Source organism: Rhinatrema bivittatum, chromosome 14, assembly GCF_901001135.1.
Source record: "Rhinatrema bivittatum chromosome 14, aRhiBiv1.1, whole genome shotgun sequence".
In the NCBI taxonomy this organism is placed as follows: domain Eukaryota; kingdom Metazoa; phylum Chordata; class Amphibia; order Gymnophiona; family Rhinatrematidae; genus Rhinatrema; species Rhinatrema bivittatum.
Window position 1 is genome coordinate 12,196,127 of NC_042628.1, and position 23,750 is coordinate 12,219,876.

Here is a 23,750-nt window from a genome sequence, read left to right on the forward strand (position 1 = left end):
TAACTTTATCCACATATTCAGTGAAATTTATCTGGATAAGTGTTTCCCTGAATATCCACATTAATTTATCCATGAAAATTATCCAAATAACTTTAGGCCTTCCATCTATGCGACTGGACTTGTCTGCACATATTTAGTCAGATGGTGCTCAGTGGGGTCTGCTCTGCTAAATAATTAGCTCCACCCCCTTTTTATTCAGGTCCATTTTTGCACATTAAAATTTTGGCAGACAATCTACCTGGACAAAGGGGGAATATTTTTAAAAGGGCTGATTTATGTTGGAAGAAGGCGATTTTAGCCGCGTGAATCATTTGAACATCTGTTTGTAGTGGCTATAGCTTTTGAGAGAGGGCACAGCTCTGGGAAAGCTAGTCCAGTTGAAAAGTATCGCCACAACCTATTTGTTGACCTTCACGTCTGATAGCTAAAAATCAGAATGCTAGTCAATAAGCTGAATCGCTGCCTCCTCTTTCACACGTGAAACCTAAGGCCATTCCACTGACGTTTTTCACACCGCTGCATAATTCAAGGGCCGAGAGACTGTCCTACGGGCTTAAGAACTGCGTAAAAGACTCCAGCTCGCCTGGCACTAAGCACTGTTAGGCCCTCTTAAAGCTGATAGTCAAGGGACTTTCTATAACACCCCCCCCCCCCCTATGTCTTATTGCAATTCAAAACATACAAGTTACCTCAATTTTCAAAGCAAAAACCTAAGCTCGTAAGTTCATTTTGAAATTATCCCAGATAAGGCAGACAAACTCACCCCCATAAAACTACAGCTGGTCTGGTCTCTGCAGAACATAACTTGTGCATGATAATACGTGGCCATACTTTAAAAAAAACCAAAACGTATGCATGCCAAGTGCAACTCCGCCCCCTCAGAACGTCTATCTTTTGCACACACGAAAGTATGCACAAAATTGGGTTATGCACAAACTCCTGGCAATACTATAACAAGCTTCCTGTATGGGAATGACTTTTGGCAATTATCCTCTGATTAGGCTGTGCTTCCTGTTTATATTCACAGCCTCCAGACTAAGAGTCTCTGGTTTGCTATCCCAGATGTGTCTTCATTGAGATCCTTTCGTTTCTCAGTCTAAGATGAAATATAAGCTGCGAGTCGTGATTTGAGGTTAGGCCCTTTTTTGGCCTCACTGGTTGTATTTGAGAACCTATATGATCTGGGTGGGGGGTTTATTCTTCCATGTAACACAGCTGGGATCACAAAACTTGTTTGGACCTTGGCCAGATGAAATCTCCTGTAAAAAAAAAAAAAAAATACAAAAAAACCTAAGATGGCAACTTTTAAAACAGGCTTGCGTGCACTCGTTGGCCCCGCGCCCGGGGACCTGGCCATTTATAATATACATGCTTATGTGTGTGCACATTATGAAATAGCCCGACCGCACACACATGTGCATGCAGCTAAGTGGACACGCGCCTATGCGTGCAAATGACACTTCTGTTGCATAAGTGGGAGATTTTAAAAGACGCGCACTGACGCCATTAGCATTTTTTAGCAGTTGCTTCCCAGTTCACCCAGGTAAGGGATAAGGACTTCCAAACACCCCTAGTTCAATAGCCTCTCTTCTCCCCTGCTAGCCCAGACTCTTAAAAACCCCCGCTGCTTCAGTCTATTTATCTTTATTTTATAACTTACACATCATCATCCACGGCAGAAGTAAAGCTACACGGCTGGGGATTCTGAGGCCAGCCTCTGCGCATAAGTATTCGTGCAGAAATTTCAAGGTGAAATCCAGGAAAGCCCATGCCTTGCCCCTTTCTCAGAGCTTTTCATTGTGTGCGTGGCAGGAGTTATGGGTGTACACAGGTGGCTTTTAAAATCCACTCGGCCCACGCTGGCCGAACTTGCCGGTGTGTATCTCCTGCTTTGGTGTGTGCCTAGCTTTTAAAAATTCACCTTAAGTGACCTGGTTAGACATTTACCATCATCCTGCTTCTGTGGCACTCAGCATATCACAGGTCAACTTGAAGGACATTTAATTTCTATCTTCTGCTTCTGACCTGGGGGTCAGACCACCCTTCAATTTGCCAGTTCTCTGATTGATCAGTTCCATTTCACATCCCAGAGCTGCAATATGAGTAGGTCCATTTCATTTCTTGATTCCACACCAAGATGTTCTTGTCTTACCTCCTGATCCAGTACGAGATGGGGCAGCCAGGAATGATATTTTCTCTTCCCCTGGCTGCCCCATTTTCATCCCAGTTGCACAAGTTGGCCCCTTCTATCTTTCAGTGCTCCCACAAACCGGTTCCACTTTACCTCCCATGACACACCTGCCAATCAAAGCAGCAGCAGGTCTTCTGCCATCTGCTATTCTGTACCACCCAGTTCAACTACAGAAAGCACTAATCCACCTCCCAGGCTGTACCCCGGTCACACACCAGAAGGACGCACTGTGCCTCCCAGGCTGTACCTCGGTCACACACCAGAAGGACGCACTGTGCCTCCCAGGCTGTACCTAGGTCACACACCAGAAGGTCACACTCTGCCTGCCAGGCTGTACCTCGGTCACACAGCAGAAGGTCACACTCTGCCTGCCAGGCTGTACCTCGGTCACACAGCAGAAGGTTGCACTCTGCCTCTCAGGCTGTACCTAGGTCACACAGCAGAAGGTCACACTCTGCCTCTCAGGCTGTACCTCGGTCACACACCAGAAGGACGCACTGTGCCTCCCAGGCTGTACCTAGGTCACACACCAGAAGGTCACACTCTGCCTGCCAGGCTGTACCTCGGTCACACAGCAGAAGGTCGCACTCTGCCTGCCAGGCTGTACCTCGGTCACACAGCAGAAGGTCGCACTCTGCCTCTCAGGCTGTACCTATGTCACACAGCAGAAGTCACACTTTGCCTCTAAGACTGTACCTCGGTCACACACCAGAAGGTCACACTCTGCCTCCCAGGCTGTACCTAGGTCACACAGCAGAAGGTCGCACTCTGCCTGCCAGGCTGTACCTAGGTCACACACCAGAAGGTCACACCTCTGCCTCTCAGGCTGTACCTAGGTCACACAGCAGAAGGTCACACTCTGCCTCTCAGCTGTACCTAGGTCACACAGCAGAAGGTCACACTCTGCCTCTCAGGCTGTACCTCGGTCACACAGCAGAAGGTCACACTCTGCCTCCCAGACTGTACCTCGGTCACACAGCAGAAGGTCACACTCTGCCTCCCAGGCTGTACCTCGGTCACACAGCAGAAGGTCACACTCTGCCTCTCAGGCTGTACCTCGGTCACACACCAGAAGGTCACACTCTGCCTCCCAGACTGTACCTCGGTCACACACCAGAAGGTCACACTCTGCCTCCCAGGCTGTACTTCGGTCACACAGCAGAAGGTCACACTCTGCCTCTCAGGCTGTACCTCGGTCACACACCAGAAGGTCACACTCTGCCTCCCAGGCTGTACCTAGGTCACACAGCAGAAGGTCACACTCTGCCTCTCAGGCTGTACCTCGGTCACACAGCAGAAGGTCACACTCTGCCTCCCAGACTGTACCTCGGTCACACAGCAGAAGGTCACACTCTGCCTCTCAGGCTGTACCTCGGTCACACACCAGAAGGTCACACTCTGCCTCCCAGGCTGTACCTCGGTCACACAGCAGAGGTCACACTCTGCCTCTCAGGCTGTACCTCGGTCACACACCAGAAGGTCACACTCTGCCTCCCAGGCTGTACCTCGGTCACACAGCAGAAGGTCGCACTCTGCCTCTCAGGCTGTACCTCGGTCACACAGCAGAAGGTTGCACTCTGCCTCCCAGACTGTACCTCGGTCACACACCAGAAGGTTGCACTCTGCCTCCCAGACTGTACCTCGGTCACACACCAGAAGATCACACTCTGCCTCTCAGGCTGTACCTCGGTCACACAGCAGAAGGTTGCACTCTGCCTCTCAGGCTGTACCTCGGTCACACAGCAGAAGGTTGCACTCTGCCTCCCAGACTGTACCTCGGTCACACACCAGAAGGTCACACTCTGCCTCTCAGGCTGTACCTCGGTCACACAGCAGAAGGTTGCACTCTGCCTCTCAGGCTGTACCCTCGGTCACACAGCAGAAGGTTGCACTCTGCCTCCCAGGCTGTACCTAGGTCACACACCAGAAGGTCACACTCTGCCTCTCAGGCTGTACCTCGGTCACACAGCAGAAGGTCACACTCTGCCTCTCAGGCTGTACCTCGGTCACACAGCAGAAGGTTGCACTCTGCCTCCCAGGCTGTACCTAGGTCACACACCAGAAGGTCGCACTCTGCCTCCCAGACTGTACCTCGGTCACACAGCAGAAGGTCACACTCTGCCTCTAAGACTGTACCTCGGTCACACAGCAGAAGGTCGCACTCTGCCTCTCAGGCTGTACCTCGGTCACACAGCAGAAGGTCACACTCTGCCTCTCAGGCTGTACCATCGGTCACACAGCAGAAGGTTGCACTCTGCCTCCCAGGCTGTACCTAGGTCACACACCAGAAGGTCACACTCTGCCTCCCAGACTGTACCTCGGTCACACAGCAGAAGGTCGCACTCTGCCTCTCAGGCTGTACCCTCGGTCACAACAGCAGAAGGTCACACTCTGCCTCTAAGACTGTACCTCGGTCACACAGCAGAAGGTCGCACTCTACCTCCTCAGGCTGTACCTCGGTCACACAGCAGAAGGTCACACTCTGCCTCCCAGGCTGTACCTCGGTCACACAGCAGAAGGTCACACTCTGCCTCTCAGGCTGTACCTCGGTCACACAGCAGAAGGTCGCACTCTGCCTCTCAGGCTGTACCTCGGTCACACAGCAGAAGGTCACACTCTGCCTCTCAGGCTGTACCTCGGTCACACACCAGAAGGTCACACTCTGCATCCCAGGCTGTACCTCGGTCACACAGCAGAAGGTCACACTCTGCCTCTCAGGCTGTACCTCGGTCACACAACCAGAAGGTCACACTCTGCCTCTCAGGCTGTACCTCGGTCACACAGCAGAAGGTCACACTCTGCCTCTCAGGCTGTACCTCGGTCACACAGCAGAAGGTCACACTCTGCCTCTCAGGCGGTACCCTCGGTCACACAGCCTGAGAAGGTCGCACTCTGCCTCTCAGGCTGTACCTCGGTCACACAGCAGAAGGTCACACTCTGCCTCTCAGGCTGTACCTCGGTCACACACCAGAAGGTCACACTCTGCCTCTCAGGCTGTACCTAGGTCACACAGCAGAAGGTCACACTCTGCCTCTCAGGCTGTACCTCGGTCACACAGCAGAAGGTCACACTCTGCCTCTCAGGCTGTACCTCGGTCACACAGCAGAAGGTCACACTCTGCCTCTCAGGCTGTACCTAGGTCACACAGCAGAAGGTCACACTCTGCCTCTCAGGCTGTACCTAGGTCACACAGCAGAAGGTCACACTCTGCCTCTCAGGCTGTACCTAGGTCACACAGCAGAAGGTCACACTCTGCCTCTCAGGCTGTACCTCGGTCACACAGCAGAAGGTCACACTCTGCCTCCCAGGCTGTACCTCGGTCACACAGCAGAAAGGTCACACTCTGCCTCCCAGACTGTACCTCGGTCACACACCAGAAGGTCACACTCTGCCTCCCAGGCTGTACCTCGGTCACACAGCAGAAGGTCACACTCTGCATCCCAGGCTGTACCTCGGTCACACAGCAGAAGGTCACACTCTGCCTCCCAGGCTGTACCTCGGTCACACACCAGAAAGTCACACTCTGCCTCCCAGGCTGTACCTAGGTCACACAGCAGAAGGTCGCACTGTGCCTCCCAGGCTGTACCTCGGTCACACAGTAAAGGTCACACTCTGCCTCCCAGGCTGTACCTAGGTCACACAGCAGAAGGTCACACTCTGCCTCTCAGGCTGTACCTCGGTCACACAGCAGAAGGTCACACTCTGCCTCTCAGGCTGTACCTAGGTCACACACCAGAAGGTCACACTCTGCCTCCCAGGCTGTACCTCGGTCACACACCAGAAAGTCACACTCTGCCTCCCAGGCTGTACCTCGGTCACACACCAGAAAGTCACACTCTGCCTCCCAGGCTACACTTCCCAGCCTGAATACTTCAATAATAAGAGAAACACAGATTTTCTGTAAGAATGTCTTTTTTTTTTTTTTTTCATTTCTCAGTGCAGTTCGCCTCATTCAGAACTTTGAGACAATCATTCATCGAAAAAAAACAACCCCAAAACCAATGAACTTTTCTTTTGTTTTTAAAATAAAAAAAAAATTTTTTTTTCTAAAATTCATGATTAAAACCTGGTACAAACAGGAGTGAATTTTAGAATATAAGCATTTTTTTTCCTTCTTTCTTTGTGTGTGTGTGGTTTTTTTTGTCTCCTTGCGGCAAATGTTGCAAATATAGAAATTTTTTTATCTGTACAGTGAAATGTCAGAATGCAGCGAGGTGTGGTGAAACCTTGTCCGTGACCGAGCCTTCGATCTTGTAAAAGTCTGCGCTGGAAGACTCTTGCTTATGCAAATAAAAAAAAGAAGGAAAAGTGTGCACAGTTTTCCTTTTTCACTTTGTTTCATGGGGGTGTGGGGGGAGAGGGGTCAGAACGAATGTACACAGAGAATCCACAATATCACAGAATGAAATTATCATGCGATGTGATAACAGGGCAGATCTGGAATACTCCAGGTAATGATTTTCATCCTTTTTCCCTCTCCCTCACTTTTAATTTCTCTTTGTTCATTTTTTATTTGTATTTTTAAACTTTTTTTTTAAGGAAAACATTTTTTTTTCTCCTCACAGTTCAAAGTCTTTTTTTTTTTTTTTTTTTTAAGATTTTGGTGCATAAACTCACAACAGTGAGATCTCTGTTTTTATATCCTTTATATATTATATATAATAATTATATATTTTTTTTAATTCTTTAGTTTTTTTTTGTTTTTTTTTAATAAGACGGTCTTGGAAAAAAAAAAAAAAAAGAAAGAGCTGCTGTGGGTTTGATTTTGGTCCAGTCATTGTAAGTCACGTGCAGTATTTATACTGAGGACCTCAGGACTTGTGCTGGGCAGACACGCCCTTCCAGTAGTCTAAGATGTCGTGAAGATCCTCGTCTTTGGCAAACTGGACCTTTTTGCGCAGAGCATGGCCGGCTGCCATGTACTCTTCCTCTTTGTGACGCTTACGATGCAGTTTATAAAGCGTTCCCAGATGCTGTGCGAGGGTTTGTACGTATACTCTGGGCTGGAGGTATAACTCAGATTGTGGTACTGAGGTGACAGCTGGGAGTAGGCTAGTTCCCTGGGACGGGGTCCTGGTCAAAGGTTCCAGAATTGAAGGCTTGCGTCCCGTCATGCTGTCGTGCTGTTCCCCCTGGTGCGAACCTGGGTACGAGTGCCTGTGTTCACTATACTGGCGAATTTTCTCAGCCTCTGCTCGGAGAATGGCAGCTGCTGGAGTCACAGTGAGAATGGTGTCTGCTGTGGGGGATGTCTTTTCAATATATTTGGCTTCTGACTTATGCCCAATGGCCCCGGAGCCCTCAGAGCGAAAGGATCTAGGGCTGCGTATGGAGCCACTGGAAGAAGTACTGGAGCGTTTTGGTGGGGCCTCCATGCTGTGATGCCTCTGCAAGGGATGAGAGTAGCTTTCTTTGTAAACTGGGGAGAGGAAGCCATGTTTGCTAGGGATCTGCTCTGATATCAAGACTAGCTGAGGTTCGGCTGTGGACACAGCTCCTGACTTCACTCCTTGGAAAGATGTGGACTCAGATTTCAGTACATCGATACAGTTGTTGATTATCTGGTTGACTTTGTCCACTTCCTTGGTGATAGTGGAGATCTCAGCCACAGAGCTTTGACTATCTGGTGCAATTGACAACTCACAATCCCTCCTCTCAGGTTGTTCCCCAGTTCGCACTTCCATGTAATTCCCCTTAGTGGTTTTTGGAGTCTCACTACTCTCTATTAACTTGTACTGCTCCACTTCCCCAGCTGAAGGCAAATAAGGGATGCGGGAAAATTGTCTCTCCACTCATAATCTGACCCTGTGAAAGCTGAGTGATGCTGGGCGTTTCCAGCTCAGGACCATACTTCAGTTCAATGATTGTCTTTTTCATACTACCTGATGCCTTTTTGTGCTTTTCCTCCTGCTGCCGTCTCTTGCGCAGGCAGTAATACACTACCCCTAAAATGATCACCATGCCAAACAAGCACCCAGGATGGTCATGATATAGTGAGTGGCAGTAGAATGATTAGACACTAGTTCCCCTGTGGTATGGTTGGGTGCAGGGAAAGTTATACAAGTGTGATTGAACCTCAGGCCGCTACGGACAGAAGTTACACAGTAGGTATATTTTGTGTGTGGTTTTAGTCCATCTATTTTAATATTCTCCTTTCCCATTGTCAATTTTGGATATCAGTGAATAAACCATTGTTATATTGAACCAAGCTGTACATCTTGCTGTATGGGTGGGGAATCTCCACCAACAAATTAGCTGTTGACTTATTTAGTGTGATGATGATATGCGCCTTGGAATCTGCAGGGGGTGTGCTTAAGGAGATCATATGTGTAGTGCCATCTCCAGAGAAACAGTCGTCTTCTGTACAAGGGATCTCTGATGGACCTGTGGTGGCTTGGTATCTTGGGGTTATGAATGGAGGCATCAGAGTATGTAAGCCATCTGTTGTACAAAGAGAAGACAACATGCTCAGGGCATTACGGTAACTGGATCGACCTTGGCCAAGAAGGAAGTAGCCAGCATAGTCTGGTGGAGAATCGCACTGCATGCGATCATAAGTGCGTGTCATGTTAGTAAATATGGCCAGCCACTTCAGGAAGCCCAAGAGCTCACATGAGCAGTAGAAAGGGTTGCTGTACAATTCACACACAGACAATTTATTCAAGCCCACAAAGGTGGTGCTGTCCAGTCTCTGTATTCTGTTCATGGATAAGTCAATATTCATGATGTTTGGGCATTCCCAAAAAGCATTAGGTGTCACAGTTTCAATGAGGTTAGCTTGGAGGTAGAGGTACTCCAGCTTGCCCAGAACCCCCTGAGTATGCCCTCGGTCAGGTTCCTCAGTCGATTGTAGCCAAGCTGCAGGACTTGCAGATTGAACTGCCCCGAGAAGGCCCATCCTCAATGTAGGATACCTCATTTTTGGTCAGGTTGAGGTATGTCAGGTTGCCAAAGCGGTTCAGTGAGGAATAGTGAACGCTCTTAATTTTGTTCTCATTGAGTCGCAAGTCCACAATGGTGCTGTTGATGTGCTGCGGGATGGCCTCGTAGGGAGGCTGGTTCTGGCTGCAGATGGCCAGCCAAACAAAACCCTTGTCACCTTCAATCAACCAGCAGTCTCCACGCACCCTGCCTGTGTACAAGAGAGACATGACAGCCCCCCACAGACAGAGTGCTGAGGTCACCAACCCACTGCGACCTGCCATCGGGAAGGAAATTCTCTTATGTATTGGTAGAGATAGGAAGCAGCGGAGATTGGACTAATCTAGTATTAGCATTTCCCAGAGATTTTTCCTCGTTTAGTTTTAGCCATATGGTCTGAACCAAGCCTTCTACAAATGAGAATTGTCCAAGGAAGCTGGAGGTCTCTGTGCCTGTTCTTTAGGAAGACGGTTGTCGGCGAGACGATGAGAGGCTCATTCAGGGCACCATCACCACCACACGCTCTCTTTTTGCATTTTCCAAGCTAAAGCTGAAGTCATGTCGGGGGAGGGAAGGGGATTGCGGAAATGTTCGTAAAGGCCGCCCCTTTTTATTCTATTTTTTTTTTTTTTATCACATGCTACCTCTGCCGATTTTCCTTCTGCTGCTGCTGCTGTGCATCTCCTGACCAGAACCAATGTTCTTCTTCTTTCTCAAAGTCTATTTTGTTCTCAGTCTCTGCAGCAGTTTCTCCTGGAAAAAAAAAAAGAGAAGAGAAAATATCTGTTAATTACACCTCCGTTTACGTTTCCGGAAGGATATTGTTGGGACCGGCGTGGGTGCTCTAGAGAAAATCACTGTCTAACTAACACTAGGCCACGTGCTCATGGTAGTGCTGGTGTTCGGGTACCGGCCAGGGTTTGCGTTTATAACATGGGGAGAGGGAGAAAAGAGGTGTGGGGGGGTCGTGCCTCCATAACTAGAAGAAGGTTGAAGTCTGGGGGATTACTTCCACTGGCTGTACGAACAAAATGACAATCTTTATTTTTTACTTCTCTTTTTAAGTCCTTCCAAATGTGTTTTGATCAAGATTTGGAAATATGGGAGGCCCACAGAGCAAGTTTTAGGGATGTTGGAGTAGAAGGCAGGAATGCCATCTCTTAACTGTATTTTTTTTGGGGGGGGGGGGGGGGAGTGGAGGAGGAGGTCATATGTGACGCATTTTCAGCTCACAGCTGCATTTTTCTGCTGCTTATATAAGGACATGAAAAAAAGGCAGTGCAGTCCCATGAGAAAATATCTGGGATCAAGTCAAGGCCAACAAAAACAAATGAATGGAAAAGCCTGTTGATTGCTGAAGCTCTCTCAGCCTGACCCAGAGGGAGAATAATAGTAAATGAATTAAAACACGTTAAATAACTTTTAGCACACTGTGTATCTCTTTCCATCTGCGATATGCTGCACATTAGTTGATTTCTTCCTCCAGCAACAGAAAGTAATAAATGCATTTTAATCAGGGAGCAGGGTTTAATTTCAGCTCATTACTGCAAGCAATTTGCCGCTTATTTACTTTGCAAAGCGTGAATGAAATGACAGCATTAAGGAGATGGTACATGGGCAGGCAGGGCTTATCTCTTTGTTTATTAGATTGCCGTGACACGACTCTGGGATCTGAGGCCTCGTGGCTTGGCGTAGGGATGTCCTTCCCAGAAAGGCACTCGCAACATATTCAGTGCAAATGGTGATGCACTTCCTGCTGCACGGGAGAGTGAGGGCGAGGCCTTGATGAGCTCTTTTCTGAGGGGGCCTCGCTCTGACATCCCTGAACGGATTCAGTGAGAGAGAGGCTAAAGCCACAAGCAAACTGCAAGCCGAGCTAGATCGGGGGGGGGGGGGGGGGGTGGTGGGGGGGGGGGGGGGTAGTCAAGTCCAGTCCAGGACTTGCTGCAGTGGGTGGAACTCTACGTCGTGCATATTCATGGAGGATATCCTGAAAAACCGCACCGGTTTGTGGGCCTCCAGGACCAGAGTTGCTTGGCCCTGGACTGGAGGCTAACTCCCGAGCGACACTTCTGAAATTAGAAAATGATGAACGTGTGCGTTTTTCACATGGTACAGATATTCTGACATCCGTGGGGGGGGAGGAATGCCATCTTTTATTGGACAAGTAGAATAAGAAATAGAAACAAAGACATAGCTGTTGACCCCAGATAAAGGACCGCAAGGCACGTCTAGCTCATCCCGATACATTGGGACTCTGCTTGACCTCAGGCTTTACCCTACTGAAGGTTCCTCTACGCTTATCTGATGCTTTATTGAATTCTGTTATGGTTTTCATCGCTACCATTTCCAATAGGAGGCTGTTCTACTTGGCCAACGCCCTTTCTGTGAAGAAATATTTTGTTGTGTTACTTGTCAGTCTAATCCCATTTGAGTCTCATGACTTGACCTTTTGTTCTAGAAATTTCCACTGGAAAATTACTGCTTCATGGGCACTATTTATACTTTTGAGGTATTTGAAATGCCTCTATCGAATCATCGTTCTCCCACCTCACTTCTATGTACACACATTTAAGTTCTAAGTCCTAATTCATAGGGCTTTTGCTAAAGGCTCTGCACCATTTTGGTAGCTCTTCTTTTGAAGAAACAGTCCCCTGAATTGGGCAAAATGCTCTAGATGAGGTCTCAGCGGTGCTTAGGAGACTGACATTCCCTCTCCTTTTCTGACAAGCTTATGAGTGACCGCTGCTGACTGGGAGAGTACAGGACAGGACCCAGCCGAGGTTTGCATTATTTCAGCCAGGCAGTTGGACTGTATTGATTCCACCTGCATGAGCATTGCAAGGCACACTTCTCTAATCAATAAATAGAAACGAATCTGCCGTCACTAATTGTGTATGAGAATTTCATTTCAGCTTTCACCCAAAGCTGGGGCCAGGGGAGACCAGAGTCTACGATGCCTGTTTTTTTGGCAATCACTAACAAACTTAGGATACCGTGGAATTCCTGGAGGGGCTTACGTTCAAAGGGGGAGGCGTAATTTTTAAAACAGCTCACATGTAATGCTAACGTCTGTGGGTGCTATGTTAGGGGTGTGGGGTTTGGATTTACATGTATGGGGTGAATTTTCAGAACCCTTCATGTGTAAGTAGAGCCTCTACTCCTGTATCTCCATATTTAAAAAAAAAACCTAAAACACACACACATTTTTGCTTTCCCGCAGACAACGCTGCACTCCAACATAAGAAGGGACGGTCCAGGTTTCTGAATGAGGCCAAAACTTGTGCACATAAGTTGCTATTTTAAAAGACATACGTGCACGTGCATTTGCCAGCTTATTTGCTTATTTTTGCATCTGCTAATTATCTGGTGTTAATGATATTAAAAGTGTTTATTTGAAGTACTGACCGGCTGGGAGGTCTGGCTGAAGCACTAGGAAGGTCTCGACGAACTGGTGGTCCAATTGATAAACTGGTTAATTTCATTTACGCTTGCATTTTTTAAATTGGCCAACTTATGCGCGTACAGACCTACTTTAATCTTGCGCATAAAATATATGCGGATATATTTTTTAAACAGGTAGGAAAAGAATGCACTTTCAATGCATTGTTATATGTGGCTTCACTGCCTTGCACGTATTCGCATGTAAGCATTCATCTGTGTGTATTTATAAAACATGTGTATATCATACATGTGGGTTATGAAATACTCGCGTATATCTGCTGGTGGCCGTATATCTGAGAATATGCTGATACGTGCACTTGTTCGACAGATGTCCCTCGTACTTAAAAAAAAATATGTATACACACAAATTCACCTACAGAAGTTACTTGTTGCAAAAAGAAGCTGAAACTTTGTGCAGGCGAGATTGAGTGTACGTTCACATAACTTTCAAAGCAAGCTTGTGTGTATATATATATATATGTGATTTGAAAATCTGTATAATTTGTGCGCCTCGCTTCCGCATAAGTTTCCCACAGTTACAAAATTACCCTCCCTAAGATAATGTAGATCTGCAAAGAAAGACATCCAAACGGAGCAAAACAAAACAAAATTTGAACTAGGTGGTTATGGAGGGGACCAGTGGTTCAGAGTTTTCTGACCTGAGCAAAGACTTATCCAATGCCCTTTGAGGCCTGTCCTGATTTGACTGATTATCCAACCCGAAACCCATGATCACCTGTTTGCATGGGGTATAGATTTAACCCACACCAAACTCCCTGTCCCTCCTATGTACAATCGACATTGCGTCCTGGCAGCATGTCTTCAGAGCTCAAAGTATTGCAGCTTTGTTATACTCTAATGTTCTTTTATTAGATCTCAGAGTGAGATATACACAATTGTTGTTATTTTTATTGCCAGCTTTCTCCTGCTCTGAGGTTCCAACTCCTTTGGAATTAGAATTGGAACCTGGCACCATGAGCTATCATTTGCACCTGTCCGGGGATTGCCTTCTCTTCCCCATTGCCTTTCCCCTCCCAGCCTCCTTTACTGCAGTCAGAACAGAAACAAGTCCTTCTCCGGGGGCCGTGCACCAGGGCTCCTTCCAGAGGCCTGCAATGACAGGCACTGACGCCAGCCACTAGGTGTCACTATTGTGGAAGACGGTGAGTTAGGGGCTCTGAACGCTGACTCCGCAGCATTCCTGACCCCCCCTGCTGGCCCAAGGAGAGGAAAACCCGGGCCAGGAACGGAACCCAGGGTGCACAGCACCACCACCGAGCTGCCTGGAGTTACTCTTTTAATGTGATTGTGTTGCACCGTCACAGTGGGTTTCCATTAAAATAAATTTACTTTCTTCCAGTGCAAAGTGAACTCAGTCAGTTCTTTTGTTTGTTTGTTTTTTTTTTTTGTTTGCTTAATAAAATTTAAATAATGCCAGATCAGCAGCAAAAAAATCATTGAAATAAAGAGAGACAAACCCCCCACCCACCCCCTCAGTGAATGGAATTGTAAGGTGGAGCCAGATAGAAAAAAAAATCTTTCAGTGATGTAGGATGAGTTATTTAAAGATTTAGAGAGAATCCAATTAACTGGAGTGGAGGAGTAGCCGTGGGCTATGAACCAGGGAAGCTACTCCTTGTGACCTGGGGCGAGACACTTCATCCTCCACTGCTTCAGGTGAGCCCTCGGGGGACAGGGAAATATCTACGGGGCCTGAATGTAATCCACGTTAAGGTGGCAAGAAGCAGAATAAAATTCTAGGGAAGAGATCCAGACCGCTCCATTTATGCGCCCCTCCCCCCCAGCACAGCCCCCCTCTCTCTATTTTCAGGTGCACAGACTCTTCCTGATTTTGCTGCTTTCCTTTCCATCTATTTTACCTGCCGACTTCACCAATGACTCGGGTCAATTTGCCATTAACCAAAGGAGAGAGAGCAGGGCAGAGACAGGCGTGCTGCATTGCAAATTATAATTGTTTAATCAGGCAGAGAGGAGGAGAAGAATTTGGGGGAAAAGGAACCACGTGTTAAAATGAAGAGAAGCCAGTTATGTTCTCTTTTAGTTCAATAACATGGGGCCCGGGAGACTGCTCTAGGATGGGACAGAAAAAGTTTAAATACTAAAATACATTCATCTAAAATGGATAAATGTATATTCAGCAGATGTCAGGGCTACATTACTGTACAATTTCCAGGTGGACAAACCTAGCCAGTCAGGTTTTCAGGATATTCACAATGAATATGCATGAGAGAGATCTGCATACAATGAAGGCAGTGCATGCAACTTCTCTCTCGGTACATCCCAGGATACTGAGGGAGCTCAGAGATGTGCTGGCAGGTCCGCTGAAGGACCTGTTCAATAGATCCCTGGAAACGGGAGTGGTGCCGTGGGATTGGAGAAGAGCTTCACAAGAGAGGAGGCTGGAAACTACAGGCCAATTAGTCTTACATAGGTGGTGGGAAAATTTATGGAGACTCTGCAGAAGGGAAAGGATAATGAACTATCTACAAATCTGGTGGGTTGCTGGACCCCAGGCAGACGAATCTGATTGATTTTTTTTGATTGGGTAACCAGAGAACTGGATCTAGGAAGAGCGCTCGATGTGATCTACTTGGATTTCAGCAAAGCTTTGATAGAGTCCCACACAGGAGGCTTGTGAATAAAATGAGAAGCTTGGGAGTGAGCGCCAAGGTGGTGGCGTGGATTACAAACTGCTTGATGGATAGGAGCCAGCGTGTAATGGTAAATGGAACCTGCTCTGAAGAGAGAGCTGTGTTAAGCGGAGTGCCACAGGTATCGGTGTCCTGTTCAATGTCTTTGTGAGCGACATTGCAGAAGGGGATAGAAGGTAAAGTTTGTCTATTTGTGGATGATACTAAGATCTGCAACATCCCCGCGGAATTGTATCTCCCGCGGGGATGTAATGATAACGCCCGCGGATGAAATCAATATGATCTGAAATTGAGAAAAAATCCCTTGGAATCTGGAATACAATCTTGATATCAGAGAGGTCCCTGAGGCAGCTGGGACGCGAAACGTGATCACGTTGCACTGAGCTGTGCTATCTCCCCAAGAGGAACACTCGTACTCAGACTGAATAGAGCTGAACTGAGCTCTGCCATTTAAGGGAAGAACCTGATATTGGCGAATATCAAATGCTTTAAAGAATTTCTGTGCGCTACGATATAGCACTGAGTTTTTAATAAAATATAAAAAAAAGGAAAAAAAGAAAAATATTTTTTGAGTGTCAGTATACGACCAATTATTAAAAATGGCCCTCTAGCAGTTTAAACGATGGAGCAATAAAGCCCAAAAAACACTGCAGGGCGATATGAAGGTCGTTTATGAAAAACATAAGAAATTTATGAAAGTTGGGATTTTGATATAGTTTATACAGTTAACTTAAAGGTGAATTTGTATTGATGTTCTGAATATATAATAGTAGTATCGTCAAAATCGTTAAAGGAGTATCTTATTATGTAAATACTGTGTGCTATTTACGAAAGTGAAACAAAAAATATTCCAGTGCACAAAAGAGGCACTAGTTCTGAACAATTTTGTCCTCTTACTGCATCCTGGAAGTGTTAAATCCATGCTCGGTCAGTGTGTAGGGTTTGAATATTAATCTCTGGATTACTGTAAAGTATTCAGATACTAAAATTGAACATAATCCATGTTACAGTTGTGTTATTTTTGTAATTCAGTGTTCGAGACTGCCATATTTTGCATAATCTTGGAATAAGCACAGCAGCCTAATTATCTTTCATTGATATAATGTTACTGAAGAAGATATTTTCTTGTAGGAAGTAGGGTCAATTTATATTTTTAAGAGACATCTCACTACAGAGTTCTCTAGCCCAGGAGTGCTCGAACCGGTTGCCCCCAGCTAGTCAGGTTTTCAGGATCTCTACTTGTAATTATTTATGTAGCGTCAAGCAGTCAGTAAGTGCTTTCAAATAAATGAATATGCATGAGATGTATTTGCATGCACTAGCTCCTATGTATGCAAATATTTCTCATGCATATTCATTAGAGATATGGCTTGGGGGGAGGGGGCCTAATGACTGGTTTGCACACCCCTGCTTATTCTGCCTTGCTGCAGCCTGTCCTAATGTGCATTGGAAAGTTTCTGAACTATTTTAGTTCCACATCTCTTCTCATTCAGTGATTGTTTCTCTATTGTTCAAGTCAATATGTGCATGATAAGAACATAACAAATTAAGAACATAAGAAATTGCCATGCTGGGTCAGACCAAGGGTCCATCAAGCCCAGCATCCTGTTTCCAACAGAGGCCAAAACCAGGCCACAAGAACCTGGCAATTACCCAAACACTAAGAAGATCCCATGCTACTGATGCAATTAATAGCAGTGGTTATTCCCTAAGTAAATTTGATTAATAGCCGTTAATGGACTTCTCCTCCAAGAACTTATCCAAACCTTTTTTGAACCCAGCTTCACTAACTGCACTAACCACATCCTCTGGCAACAAATTCCAGAGCTTTATTGTGCGTTGAGTGAAAAAGAATTTTCTCCGATTAGTCTTAAATGTGCTACTTGCTAACTTCATGGAATGCCCCCTAGTCCTTCTATTATTCGAAAGTGGAAGTAACCGATTCACATCTACTCGTTCAAGACCTATCATGATCTTAAACACCTCTATCATATCCCCCCTCAGCCATCTCTTCTCCAAGCTGAACAGCCCTAACCTCTTCAGCCTTTCCTCATAGGGGAGCTGTTCCATTCCCCTTATCATTTTGGTCGCCCTTCTTTGTACCTTCTCCATTGCAACTATATCTTTTTTGAGATGCGGCGACCAGAATTGTACACAGTATTCAAGGTGCAGTCTCACCATTGAGCGATATAGAGGCATTATGACACTTTCCGTTTTATTAACCATTCCCTTCCTAATAATTCCTAACATTGTTTGCTTTTTTGACTGCCGCAGCACACTGAGCCGACGATTTTAAAGTATTATCCACTATGATGCCTAGATCTTTTTCCTGGGTGGTAGCTCCTAATATGGAACCTAACATCGTGTAACTACAGCAAGGGTTATTTTTCCCTATATGCAATACCTTGCACTTGTCCACATTAAATTTCATCTGCCATTTGGATGCCCAATCTTCCAGTCTTGCAAGGTCCTCCTGTAATGTATCACAATCCACTTGTGATTTAACTACTCTGAATAATTTTGTATCACCCGCAAATTTGATAACCTCACTCATCGTATTCCTTTCCAGATCATTTATATATATATATATTGAAAAGCACCGGTCCAAGTACAGATCCCTGAGGCACTCCACTGTTTACCCTTTTCCACTGAGAAAATTGACCATTTAATCCTACTGTCTGATTCCTGTCTTTTAACCAGTTTGTAATCCACGAAAGGACATCGCCTCCTAACCCATGACTTTTTAGTTTTCTTAGAAGTCTCTTATGAGGGACTTTGTCAAACGCCTTCTGAAAATCCAAATACACTATATCTACCAGTTCACCTTTATCCACATGTTTATTAACCCCTTCAAAAAAAATGAAGCAGATTTGTTAGGCAAGAGTTCCCTTGGGTAAATCCATGTTGACTGTGTTCCATTAAACCATGTCTTTCTATATGCTCTACGATTTTGATCTTGAAAATAGTTTCCACTATTTTTCCTGGCACTGAAGTCAGGCTCACTGGTCTATAGTTATCCGGATCGCTCCTGGAGCCTTTTTTAAATATTGGGGTTATATTGGCCACCCTCCAGTCTTCAGGTACAATGGATGATTTTAATGATAGGTTACAAATTTTAACTAATAGATCAGAAATTTCATTTTTTAGTTCCTTCAGTACCCTAGGATGCATACCATCTGGTCCAGATGATTTACTACTCTTTAGTTTGTCAATCTGGCCCACTACATCTTCCAGGTTCACAGTGATTTTGTTCAGTTCTTCTGACTCATCACCCCTGAAAACCATCTCCGGAACCGGTATCTCCCCAACATCCTCATTATAAACACGGAAGCAAAGAATTCATTTAGTCTGTCTGCAATGGCCTTATCTTCCCTAAGAGCCTCTTTAACCCCTCTGTCATCTAATGGTCCAACCAACTCCCTCACAGGTTTCTTGCTTCGGATATATTTAAAAAAGTTTTTATTATGAGTTTTTGCCTCTATGGCCAACTTCAATTCAATAATGTCCCTTACAGTTCAAGTAGACAGAATGATGCTTCATCAAGTATAGTCTAGAACTGCACATGCCTGCGTACACGGCCGGTGCAAGCATATTTGGCACACTAGGTGAACCTTTGGTTATTCACATCCCCTCAGCCAACTTAACTACTGTTTGCAGTGGCTCCAGCACAGCGCTCCCGTCTTTGATGGTATTGGCTCTGGCACAGCACCCCTCTGGACCTCACACTGTGGCAAGATTTTGCCACCCCCGTAATCTTGGTGCTGTGGGCGACTGCCTCGTTTGCCTAATGGGCCTGCTGGGGGTGTAAAAATAGCCTTCAAAAAAGGCAGCAAATGGGTTGGTTCCAGTAATGGAAATGGATTTTGCTGGTTGCTCTTTTTCCCAAATGGCGTAAAGAGTTCAAAGGGCGTGGGATAAACACTGTGGATCCCTAAAGGCTAGAGGATAGAATGAATAATAGAGTGCATGGGGTAACTTGCTGGTGCGGTGGTGGTTATTACCCTTAACATATGGGACTTCATACTGTTGATGCAACTGCATTATTGCTCTCTGCTTCAACGGCAGGGGGAAAAGGGGAATTAGTTTCAGACAGCAACCAACAAGGACCTTGTATTTTACAGTCTGGCTAAACAAATAAGAATGGGGGTAACTTGCTGATATGCAGCTCTTACTACCCTTAACCAATAAGCCTGATACTGTTGATGCAACTCCAACATTGCTTAATCTTCAACCGCAGGAAGTGACGGGGAGCTGGACTCAGACAACAACTGCCAAAGGCCCTGACTGATGTTTTGGGAAACTAATTATGGGGGTGACCTGTATGGCGTGGCAGCTTGCTGGGCAGACTGGATGGACCGTTTGGTCATTTTCTGCTGTCATTTCTATGTAAATCATTATAGCACTTGCATAAATTGCTCCATTTTACAAATTCATAATTAAAGGCAAGAAAGTACAAAATTAATTTTAATAAATTAGGGTGGATGGCTCTACTCATTATTGGGGGGAGGGTTATTCCTACTCAGTGAAAGCAGAATCACTATTCTACCACCTCCTGTATTCAAGGCAGGTCAGCCATGCTTTTTCTTGCAGTAGTAGATTGAGAGAAATGACAACTCCATTTGACCAATCATTATAAAGAGAGGTCTGGTGTCCGGCATGGGGGAGCTAGAGGGTTGGGATACCGCTGGGCAATTTGTGTTGTTTACCCAAAGCAGTAGAAAACCCAGAGAAGGAGTCTCAATCTGGGCACCCTGATGGTCCAAATGGCCTTTATCTGTCAACATTCACTAGGTTACTAATTGCTGGAACAGAATTTCTCTATAATCAGTATATGATGTTGAATACACCTCAGCTGCCTAAAGCCATAACCCAAGAGCATTCATTCATTCATTTTTAATTTTTATATCCCGGTGTTCCTGTATGAAATACAAATCACATCGGTTTACATTGAAACAGAGAACAAGAATTTGCCTGGAGACGGAACATGGAACATTTGGAACATTGGGAACAATGGAACATTTGGAACATAGGGAACAATGAAACATGGAACATTTATATTTCATAGTACGGCTTTGTGTAAGATACAACTGATTGAAGGGATCACTTTGTGTTTCATGCCCCTGCTGTAATAAGCAGACGGGTAACATGAAAAATAATTTAATATTAAAATTGTTTAAAGGATAGCCTAGCCTTTTCATTTTTTAAATGTGCATTTTGTTTTAATCAAATAAAAAAAATCAAAATCAACAAAACATGAGGGAAAAAAAAGGAAGGGAGAAACTGAAAGGAGATGACATTTCCTGCCATGCACATCCCTCCTTCTCTGCAGGCTCACGGCCCGCATACAGCTTTTCACCAGCAGCTCTGAGGCAATGAATAACCATGGTGACTCTTACACTGGAATAGTGATAGTCAGTTCTGGGCGAAAATATCCTTGGCTTCTCCATTAGCACAGACGCTCCATCTCTGCGATGCCGGCGAAATCACTCATGCAGCACGCTGTGTGAATCAGAAATCAGAGGCCCGCATAATGCTCTGTGTTTAGTCACTTTCGGCATAAATCTTTGGAATCTAAGGTTCCTGTGCCTTCGTGTCATAGATTGTCGAGTACTCCGCAACGCTCATGTCATGATGAAGGCTTTTTAAACAGCTCCGCTTTCCGTTCAATGCACAGAACACGCCTTTTCTCCTTTTCTCCTGGATTTCTCTCTGAAGAAAGCTGATTTTTTTTTTCCCTCTAATAACAGATTCACTCCTGGACTAGATTTATAAATACTTTTTTGCTTTTCCAACACTCACCGCCACACTTGCAATCAAATTTTGATACTTGGCGGCCTTTTGGCCCGTTTCCTGCCAGGCTCGCTACTGCCGGGATTCCTGGAAACTGGAAAAGAGCGATGCTGCTGATCCGCCCCGGCTGCCTCTGCACACAAATAGCTTGTGGGCAACCCAGGAGGAGCCGAGGCACTGGGTTATGAAGTCTGCACAGCGCCAGATTCTGGATAACGGAACAGAACCTGGGGCCCGCGGGGTTTTCTGGATAAAAAGTGCTCTACTGCGGGATGGGCAAGTCCGATAGGGCTGTGCATTCATTTTTAAACGACATAAAAAATGCAATGAAACATTCTCTTTCCGTGGCTGTTTGATTGTATTTTATGTGTGCATTTTCTGATACCTGCTGAGATTTGTGGATCAGCGGGATCGAAACTGTATAAACAAATAAATAAATGTTTCAAAACTAGACAGAAAATCCCCAACAAAATGTGTTGAGTTTTCCTTTTCGTTTCAGAAAGCGGCCCCCCAGGGCACAGCACCAAAGCAAGCCCCTCCCTCCGCGGTTCTGCCACAATAAAAAAAAAAAAAAAAATTTAACCCCCACCCTGGCCAGACCTTCCTATTCTCTTCTTACCCTATCTGGGGGGGGGGGGGGTCACAGAAGTTGAAATGGGGCAGGAGGCATGGCCTGGGCCCTCCTGCCCCACTCCAGGTCTGGCGCCATTTTCAAAACCGGATCTGGCAGGGCAGGAACCAACTGCCCCCATTTCAAGTTCTATGACCCCATGGATGGGGTAAAATGGGTATGGGGAGTTGGAGAAGGTCAGGGTCAGTGGTGGGAGGGTTACTTTGTTTTTTCTTGCAGCGGTGCTGGGAGGGGAGGGGTTGGCAGGGGAAAAAAGAACTCTGCCCGTTCATTTCCTTTCCTTTGATATTTATTTCATTTCAATTAAATAAAAATAAAGCAAATAAACATGAAATTAAACAAAAAAGGAATTAAAAAAAATGAAATAAAAAAAATAAAAAGCAAATGAAACACAAACGATTTTTTTCTGTGCATATCCCTAGTCCTCGGGCCCCAACCAGTTGGATTTTCAGGATAGCCCTAATGAATATGCATGAAATAGATTTGCATACAATTGAAGCAGTATACATGCAAATCTATCTCATGCATATTCATTATGGTATTCTGTAAAAACCTGAGCTCTTAGAAGCTCTCAAGGACTGGAGATGCCCACCCCCTGCGCTATTGTACTCTATTATGTAATAATAAGAATATAACAACAAATCAAAATAAAACAAAACAGGAAAGGAAGAGGAAGTGACTGGGACTGAGGCCAGGGCTCCCCTCTCCCTGCCAACCCAATCCAAAATTTAAAAAAACCTGAAGGTTCCCCATGCCTTCTCCTAGCCCATCCCCCAGACCCTTTTCCACCATCGGCGGATCCTCGCTGATCGCCCGGGCACTCCTGCCCCTCCAGCACCAGTAAATATTTAAATATCCAGCTGGCAGGGCCAGTTCGGTTGGAATCTCAGGGGGGGATGACTACAGCATTATGATGTCATGGAGCATTTTGACAGCTGCCCTGCCATTGGTTAATAGCTACAACCAAATTTCTGGGCTGAAGAAAGAATCAAGGGATCATGAAGTGTTCCCACGTCGCCTTCTTCGTAGCTGCAAGAGCTGCCAGTTCTCATTCACTGGGAGGAACAATTCCAAAACAAAATCTCTAGTATAATGCATTTCCATGTGGGCTTAAGGTGTATTTCTATTTCTTGCGTCTCCTTATAATGAAACTCTGACATGCAAACAAATTATGGTGCCAGGTTCTGGGCTGGCATAGTCACATACATATTTCACAGTTTGACAATGGGAAATTTCTCCCAGCTATTCTGTAAGTATTTTTTAATTAGTGAGATACGTTTGGTAGAGGAACCTGAAACCTCGCCGTAAAATTCATCAACAATGTCCCTTTGAGATGGCCAAAAGTAAAACAAAACAAAGCAGAAAAAAAAAATCACACAACAACAAAAAAAATCCAGATCATCTCCAGGGGAACAGAGTTTATCGTTAATAATCTGCCGCTAAAAGGGTAACATCTGTTTTGGACAAACTGTAATGAGATTTAAACCCCAGGTGGGGGGTGTAGTCTACCGTAATGAATGCCATGCTCTAGATCTAAATAGTTTTAATTTTTTTGTTGGCAGGAATGGCTGCTTTTTTCTTTTTTTTTTCAAATGAGGTTGCGTTTCTCCCTCCCCCATCTTTCTTTGTTTAATGATTGCTATTAATTTCCAGGGGTGGCAGATGGATTCTAGCGTAGTGAGGTTTGAAATGAGAACAGCAGCCCATGAAGGTGTTTCCGTGCGCAGGACGTGCAGTCGCTTCCAAGATGGGGAGGAAAAAAAACAAAAAAATCATTCTTTGATCGAACTTTCCCCCAGACAGGACTCGGAGAACCTAAAATCCGCAGCCTAGTTCAGGAGCAGAGAGAAAAACAGCTTGCGTTTAACTCTTCGGCAGCTGAAGCCTGGGTACCAGGAGGGTGGAGATGACCTCACATGATGTCAGTAGGGCGCCGCTGGCACTTAACTCTCGTCTCCTACTGACTTACTCAAAAGTGGATTTGGAGAAAAGCTGAGAGAGCATTTGTTTATCCTAAAAAGTGCAGGGAGATGTGTCTCATGCACAGTGAATCTGGTTGGTGGTTTCTTTACTCAAAAAAAAAAAGTGGGGGGTGAATATT

The 23,750-nt window shown here is 45.6% G+C and overlaps 1 protein-coding gene and 1 pseudogene across 1 annotated transcript in view; one reads left to right on the forward strand and one right to left on the reverse strand.

The window, feature by feature from the left end:
* Positions 1-23,750, forward strand: part of MAD1L1 (mitotic arrest deficient 1 like 1) — an 841,854-nt gene that overhangs the window by 719,968 nt on the left and 98,136 nt on the right. The window lies entirely within an intron of this gene.
* LOC115075681 lies at positions 7,003-9,478 on the reverse strand (annotated as a pseudogene).